Source organism: Echinops telfairi, unplaced genomic scaffold, assembly GCF_000313985.2.
Source record: "Echinops telfairi isolate 266 unplaced genomic scaffold, ASM31398v2 ScPeMD7_60;HRSCAF=208, whole genome shotgun sequence".
In the NCBI taxonomy this organism is placed as follows: domain Eukaryota; kingdom Metazoa; phylum Chordata; class Mammalia; order Afrosoricida; family Tenrecidae; genus Echinops; species Echinops telfairi.
Genome location: NW_022103958.1, coordinates 1,026,661 through 1,034,696, shown reverse-complemented (window position 1 = coordinate 1,034,696; position 8,036 = coordinate 1,026,661).

Genomic DNA, 8,036 nt, shown 5'->3' with positions numbered 1-8,036 from the left:
ATCAATGATCTATAATATATAAATGAAAACACACTGAGTCCAATTGTATATGATAAACATATATGAACAAAGGAAAGATATTCCACAAAATGTCCCACTGGGCCATTATATAGATGACATTTTGCTGATTGGTCCCCATGGTGGTTGAGGGCAGGTGTCAGCACTGAATCAACAGAGACAGGTTGGGCGTGGTTATAATAGACAACAAGGTTTCTGTAGTAATCAAAGCAACCTGTCTCATGTGGAATTATGGCATTGGCTACTTAGCCAGGGTATACCTAGGAATGAAATACATGGGAAACCTACTAAATATTTACGTGATCTATACAGGATGAAGAATGGTAGATAGTCACAATCACTCAATCAATTCCCAGATCTGAACCAATTTACAGACCCACAACCCCTTGAATGAGGGGAAGGCCAGGAGCCTTTGAAGGAGGACCCTGCTACATCACCAAAGCTTTATACTGTTAATCTTTCTTCTAGCCTTCCCCAAAGGGACCTTTGACCTTTCACAAGAGTGACTGTTCATTGGGGAAAAGGAAATAATCAAACTTTTCAGGGATTACTGGACACTGACACTGAACTGACACTAATTCCAGGAAACTCCAAGTGATTCAGAGGCCCACTAGTCAGAATGGGGGCTTATGGAGGTCACATTTTCTATAGAGTTTTAGCTCAGTTACGCCTCACTGTGGGTCCAGTGGACCCCCGGACTCGTCCTGTGGTTATTTCCCCAGTTCCAGAATGCATCATTGGAATAGAAATACTTAGTAACTGGCAGAACCCCCACACTGGATCCCTGAAATGTGGAATGAGGGCTATCCTGGTAGGAAAGGCCAAGTGTACACTGTTAGAACTGCCATTGCCTAGGAAAATAGTAAACCAAAACAGTACTGCATTCCTGGAGGGATTTCAGAAATCAGTGTCACAATCAATGACTTGAAAGATGCAGGGGTGGGGATTCCTACCATATCCCTGTTTAACTCATCTATTTCTCCTGTAAAGAAGACAGATGGATCCTAGAGAATGAGAGTGGATTGTCATAAATTTAACCAGGTGGCGACTCCAATTGCAGCTGCCATTCCAGATGTGATTTCATTGCTTGAGCAAATTTATACATATTCTGGTGCTTGGTATGCAACTATTGATCTGGCTAATGCCTTCTTCTCAATAGCAGTCTTAGGGCAACTGGCAAGGGCAACAATATACTTTTACAACTCTCCCCCAGGGGCACATCAACTCTTCTTCCCTGCACCATAATGTAGTTTGACAGGACCTTGATGGACTTTCTATTCTTTGGTCCCTTGCTTTAGATGGTCAGACCAGGGTGCAGCTACCTTAGCCAGTCCCCTGCTTCAGCTTGCAAGGCTCACTTCCTTCAAGACATCCTTGATGAGAAGCCACATGGAACTACCCCGATGCAGCCTTGGATGCTGGGGCAGCCACATGGAGTCCCCTGCCAGTGCTGAGATGCTTACACATTCACTGATATGGATTTCCTCCTGCAGTTGGCATCATAGTGTGTGTTTGTGAGATGGAGAAGGACTTTGTGGATTGAGGTTGAATATATGGGTTAATGGGGTAATGTTGGACTTGTAGTCTTGGGCAGCATTGGGTTGGGATGTTTTCTTGATGTGCACTTACCCTTTATATAAAACTCTCTTTTATACATGAGTTTCTGTGAATTTGTTTCTCTAAAGTACCCAGATTAATACAATATCCTAAATATTTTGGTTTGTTTCTTCAGAATAGAAATAAATTAAAATGGAGGGAGCTATTTATCAGAATATCTGAATGGAGTGAAAAGTGAAGTAAATGAATGGGAAAAGAGTTTCTCATTAAAGATAAAGAGCTAATATATCTAATATAAATTAAATTATTAATTATCTAAGAATAAAGGTACATAATTCAGGAGAAACTGGATCAAATGATACCTGAAGATGCTTTATAAAATAGCAAATCCATATACTTACAAAAATATGCCTCACCCACATAACCAGAAATATCCAAATTGAAAGTACAATGATATATTCTACCACTAATTAAGGACTACACAGCATACAGTATGATGATAGTGAATGGCTGTCAAAAACTGAAACATAATATCGAAATTTTCAAACATTGCTATTGTTGTTGTGGTTTCTGTTAAGTTTCATTGAGTCATGTTCAACACACAACAACCTTATGCACAACAGAAGGAAACACTGCCTAGTCCTGTGCCATCCTCACAACTGTTCCCATGCTTGAGCCGCCATTGCAGTCACCAGTCAACCCTTCTCATAGACGCCTTCATCTTTATGCTGCCTCTCTACCAAACATGATCTCCTTCTCCAGGCCCTACTCTCACCTGATGCTATCTCCAAGGTATGTAACATTAATATTACAAATGTAAATGAATGCATCCACAATCAAATATTTAAACTGTAAATAAATGCCCATAATTTAAGGTATAAACTCTGTCACTGATCATCCACAATAAAAATCCATTGCCACTGAGTCAATTCTGGCTACTAGCAATATTTAAAAAAAATTCTTTTTTTTTAATCATAAATCACTTTACTGGGAGCTCTTAAGCTCTTATAATAATCCATGCATTAATTGTATCAAGCAGATGTGTTCATATGTTGCCATCATTATTTTCAAAGCAATTTCATTCAACCTGAGTCCTTGGTATAGCTCCTATTTTTACCTTTCACCCTCCTAAAACTTGATAAATTAGAAATTGTTATTATTTTCATATCTACGGCTTCCACAGTCTCCCTTCATCCATGTTTCTGTTGTCAGTTTCCCTGAGTGGAAGGAGGGTTTTATATGTTGATCATTGAGATCAATTGCCCTTCTCCTCCATCTCCTCCCAACTTTCCCCCAACCTCATGATATCACGACTCCCATTACTGTTTCTGAGGAGTTTATCTGTTCTGGATTCCCTGTGTCAATAGCTCTTATCTGTGCCAGTGTCCATGCTTGGGTCTAGCCAGAGTTGTAGGTAGAACTGTGGTCATAATAGTGGGGGAGAGGAAGCGTTCAAGAACTAAAGCAGTGATACTCAACATTCCTCATGCCATGGCCCTTTAATACAGTTACTCATATTTTGGTGACCCCTCAACCACACAATTATTTTTGTTGCTATTTTATCACTGTAATTTTTCTACTGTTATGAATCAGGATTCCCCTTTGAGAGGGTCAATTGATCCTCAAAGTGGTCACAACCCACAGGTTGAGAACTGCTGAGCAAGAGGGATGCTGTGTTTTTCTTCAGTGCTATAGTGCAACTTGACTGACTTCTCCCTTCATTGTGACCCTTTTCAGAGATATATCCTATTATGTACAGATGGGTTTTGGGCCTCCAGTCTGACCCCCTCGTTCTCAAATCTATTTGATTGTCTGTACTAGGTCCTCTGATGCCTGATAGCTGATCCCATCAATACCTCGTGATCACACAGGCTGCTGTGCTTTTTCCTCGGGGACTTAATTGCATCCCTGCTAGATGGTCGCTTGTTTAACTTCAAACTCCTAAGACCCCAGATTCTATATCTTCTATTAGTCAGGCCCCGTCAGCTTTCTTCACCACATTTGCTTATTCACCCATTTTATCTTAAACAATAATGTCGGGAAGGTGACAAATTGGTGGCTTTTCCCCCTATGCTCTTTGCACTTTTTAAAGTTATCTCAGAGGACTCAGGTTGTATTTGCCTTCTGTGCTTGGCTTACTTCGCTAACATAATTCCCTCCAACTCTTTCCATGATTCATTGTGCTTCATGAATTCATCACTGGTTTTTAGTGATGTATAGTACTCCATTTTACTTATGTACCAGAGTTTCTTTAAATTCATTTTTCCAGTGATAGAAATTTCGGTGTTTCCAACTGTTAGCGATTGTAAACTCTGCCATGATGAATATTGGAATGCAGAGATCTGGCCATGGATTGCTTCTTAATTTTCCTGGGTATATGTCCAGTTGAGGGATTGTGGGGTATATGGCACCTCAATTACCATTTTTATGCATATGGCTAAATCGATTTCCAGAATGACTGCACATACCTGCAGAGCAACCAGCAGTGGATGAAAGTTTCTATCACACCACAAACCCTCCAACACTTGTTATTTCTGAGGTTTTGATTTGAGGGTGAAAGGTGGTATAACATAGTTTTATTAATTTTCGTTTCCCTTCTTGATAATAATTGGGAACAATTTCTCATGTGTTTATTGGCCATTTGGACTTCTGTGTTTGTGAAACTTCTGTTCAGTTTTTTTGTCCACATCCTCAATAGCTACTTTTCTATGTTAGGCTAGCAGAGTATTGTAAATTTTAGTAATAAAACCTTTGTCTGATTTGACATTCCTAAAGATAATTTCCCAGTCTGTGGGCTCTTATTAATCTCTTGGAAAAGTCTTTGGATGTACACAGGTTTTTATCTTCAGTATATCCCAGTCATCAGTTTGAGCTTCCGCTGTGTTTCTGTCCTTCCTTATTTCTGATAGGCTATGTATTCTCTGTGCCACAGTTTTGTCTTAATTCCCTCATTGATGGTGCCAATAGTTTGGGGGTTTTATCTTGAAGTCTATGACCAACCTTGAATTTCTTCTGGTGCTTGGAGTGAGTTAAGCATCTTGCTTCATTTTCTGCTGGCATATATCCGTTTACTTTTCTAGCACCACTTATTGAAGAAGGCATCTGCTTGCTATTTGATATTTTTGGAACCCTTATCAAAATTTACTTGTCTGAATGCTGATGATTTCATTTCTTGGTTCTCAGTTTTTTTCATTTGTTCTGAGTATCTGCCATTGTACCAGTACCATGCACTTTTGATCACTGTGGTTGTACAGTAGGTGTTAAAGTCAGGTAAAGCAAGCCCTGTTCCTTTCTACTTGTTGAGGAGTACTCTGCAGATTCAGAGCTGCTGCACTCTGCATATGAAGTTGGTAGCCCAATTCTTTGAAGAAATATGTTGGTATTTGCCTCACAATAGCATTAAACTTATATAGTGCTTTGGGTAGGACTGCCATCTTTACTAAATTATCTTCCAATCATGAGAATGGGATGTTCTTCCTTATGTGGAGGTCAGTTTTGTTTTCTTGTAGTAGTACTCGGTAGTTTTCCATGTGCTCTGTGATTGTTTTTCTGACCACACAGGGTTGGCAAGGATTTCCTGTGGAGCTGGGTTTCTATTAATGTATTCTTTGAATTGTTTTATGTTTTGTTTTTCCGTGACGACTCCTACCTCTCTATCTATCTTAATAGATAACTTGGCTTGGTAGAAAATTCATGGGTTTGCATTGCTTTCTTGCAACCTTCAGAAGATTTTATGCCATTATCTCCTCTTCTGCATACTGTCTGCTGAAAGGTGTGAACATGTTGTTATATTAGTCTAAGTATTCCCTCGCTATTCTTCATTTGGTCTTCTGGTAATCCAAATATTCGAATGTTGTTCTACTCATAGTATGAGACATTGTTCTCAGGTTTTCTTCAACTTCTCTGATTACTGTATATACCCGCGTATAAGCTGACTTTCTCAGCACATTTTTAATGCAGTTTTTGTGGTAAAATAAGGTGCCTTGGCTGATATTCAGGTCGGCTTATACTCGAGTATATATGGTATCTTGTTTGAGTGTATTTCTTATTTGCTGAAGTCTGCCTCAAAGTCACTGGTAGCATTCTCCACTCTTTGCTTGCGTGTGAACTCTGTTAACTTGTTATTTGATTTTCTTATCTCATCCCTTAACTCTTGCATTTCCCTTTATTGTGGGTCCTTTATCTCCTCTATTGCTTCATCCTTTTTTGAATTGCTTCGCTTATATTCTGTATGACTCCAAGCAGCTTTCTGAAATTTCTTTCTCTGAAAGGTCAACTTCTGTTTCTTCTATGCATGTTAGCAAGGTTCCGGACTTCCTCTGACATTGTGTTTTGGTTCTCTTGTTTTTTCAGTGTTTGTTGTGGCACACTGCTGACTGTGTGTCATTTTGGAGGAGATCAACACTATTTTCTGGGGAGGCAAAGAGCCCTATGTCTGTCTTTGCGAGGCTGGTAGGAATCCTTCTGCAGGCTGCCTGTAGTCACCTGTTCTGGGGATCTGGCTGCCTCTATCCCTCTGAGGTTGTTCCCCTTTCATTTTTGCCTACCAGAATTCCATTGTTCGGAGGGTGGTTCGGATGGCCTCTCTGAGGACAATGGCCATATAGTGTGGCCAGCAAGTGTGTTGTTGTGTAGGCTGATTGGGCATGGAGCAGCAGCAGGTTGGTGAAGAGCGTCAGAGGGAGGCCTTGGAGGTTGGATTGAGGCTGGCAGTGTTTGGCAAACTGCGAGGCCATTGTAAGGATAACAATGTGGACATGGCTGGGGTGGTGGGAGCTCCCCTAGATGTGGTGTAGCACTGCATGGACGTCATGGGGCACTGCATGGACGTCATGGGGCAGGAGTGTTGCAGTGGAGGTGCTGCAGGGTGGAGGTCTACTAAGTGGGGGGAGGGGACATGGAGCTGGGCTGGGCCTGCAAAAGAGTTGAGCTTCCAGGTGCAGCGCAATGGAGGGGTTGGGGAGAGTGTCTGGGTTGGGTTGGTAGTGGGTTTATAGGGCCCAGTTGGACCCTCGGGGGAGGTACAGGGCCTACTGAGACTGTTGGGGAAGCCGAACAACTAAGGGTGGCCTGATGGACGAGCCACAGGGCTGGGGCTGCTATCGACCCAATAAAATAGAGTAGAACTTTTCTGTAGGGTTTCTGAAACTATAATCATTATGGGAGCAGAGTGGCTGATGTGTCTGAACCTCCAACCGTTCAGGTAATAGAAGAATAATTAACTCAATGTGCTGCCAAGACTTTTTTACACTATTACATTTACACCTTCATACATGTCAAATTAAATCATCACCGAACTGCCAAATATAATCCTTGGTCACTCTGAAAGCCTGAAACTGAATTATCCCCTGTAGTTCAATTTATAATCAAACATTAGGGGGATCTATAAGCGGAACACTAACACAAATAGGTCACACACACCTAAGAATAATCAACTATCCCAGAACAAATAAACAGCATTTACCCAAGAAAAGTGTTTTGAAGTGTTAGGAAGAACAAGGAATGAAAATCAGGAAAACAAAGAGCAAGTGAGATAAGTGATATTATAGATGGCATCCAAATTTCCTAGATACTGAAAATCTCCTGAACATTCAGAACATTATGCACACAGTGGTTGGGACAATGGATTCAAACATAATAACTGTGAGATTAATGCAGACTCTGCTCCATTTCCTTTTGTTGTACATATTGTCATCCTGAAGCAAAACAGACTCACAACAACAAGAATTTCTGAATGTAAAGCTCAGAGTTTACTATGTAAATCTTCACCCAATTTGTGAAATGAATTTAAAAGAGAGATAGAAAAGGACAATAATTACCTTGTACCTTTTCCCTCTTGTGTTTATTTCTATTAATTTATTTAGAATATGAACATTTTATAATGATCACATCTGTTACAATATGTAAATGAAATATATGGTTTGGCCTTTTAATGAAATAACACATTCTGTGTTTTGAAGCGTGTTGGCTTATAGAACAACGATTCTCAAGGGATCATCTTAAGTAGTGTTTGTCTTTAACCATCATAAATATAATTCATTGCTTAAGAATATACACATATGAATCTTGAAAATATGTTTGTGCGTATTCAAGCCAGCGTATACATACACACATTCACACACACTCACAGACATGCATGCACATATATCTATGATCTGCCTATATATTTATTTAACAATCAATATACCACTTAGGCAAAATTTAAATATATTTATGCTACCATTGGTCTGTTAGGTTTATTAAACATTTGAAATTATTTTTTTCCCTAAATTATTTCTTTACATTATTGGTAATCTAGTTTTCTTCCTGTTTCTTACTTTAACTATAATCCTTCCTATGTTTTATCCAATTCTGTTTCCATAAATATGCTCTAAAATACTTCATTCGTGAAGAAAGATATGTTTTAGATTTTTTTTTAGTTGGGATTTAATTTGTGTATCGTATCATTCAATTATACACAT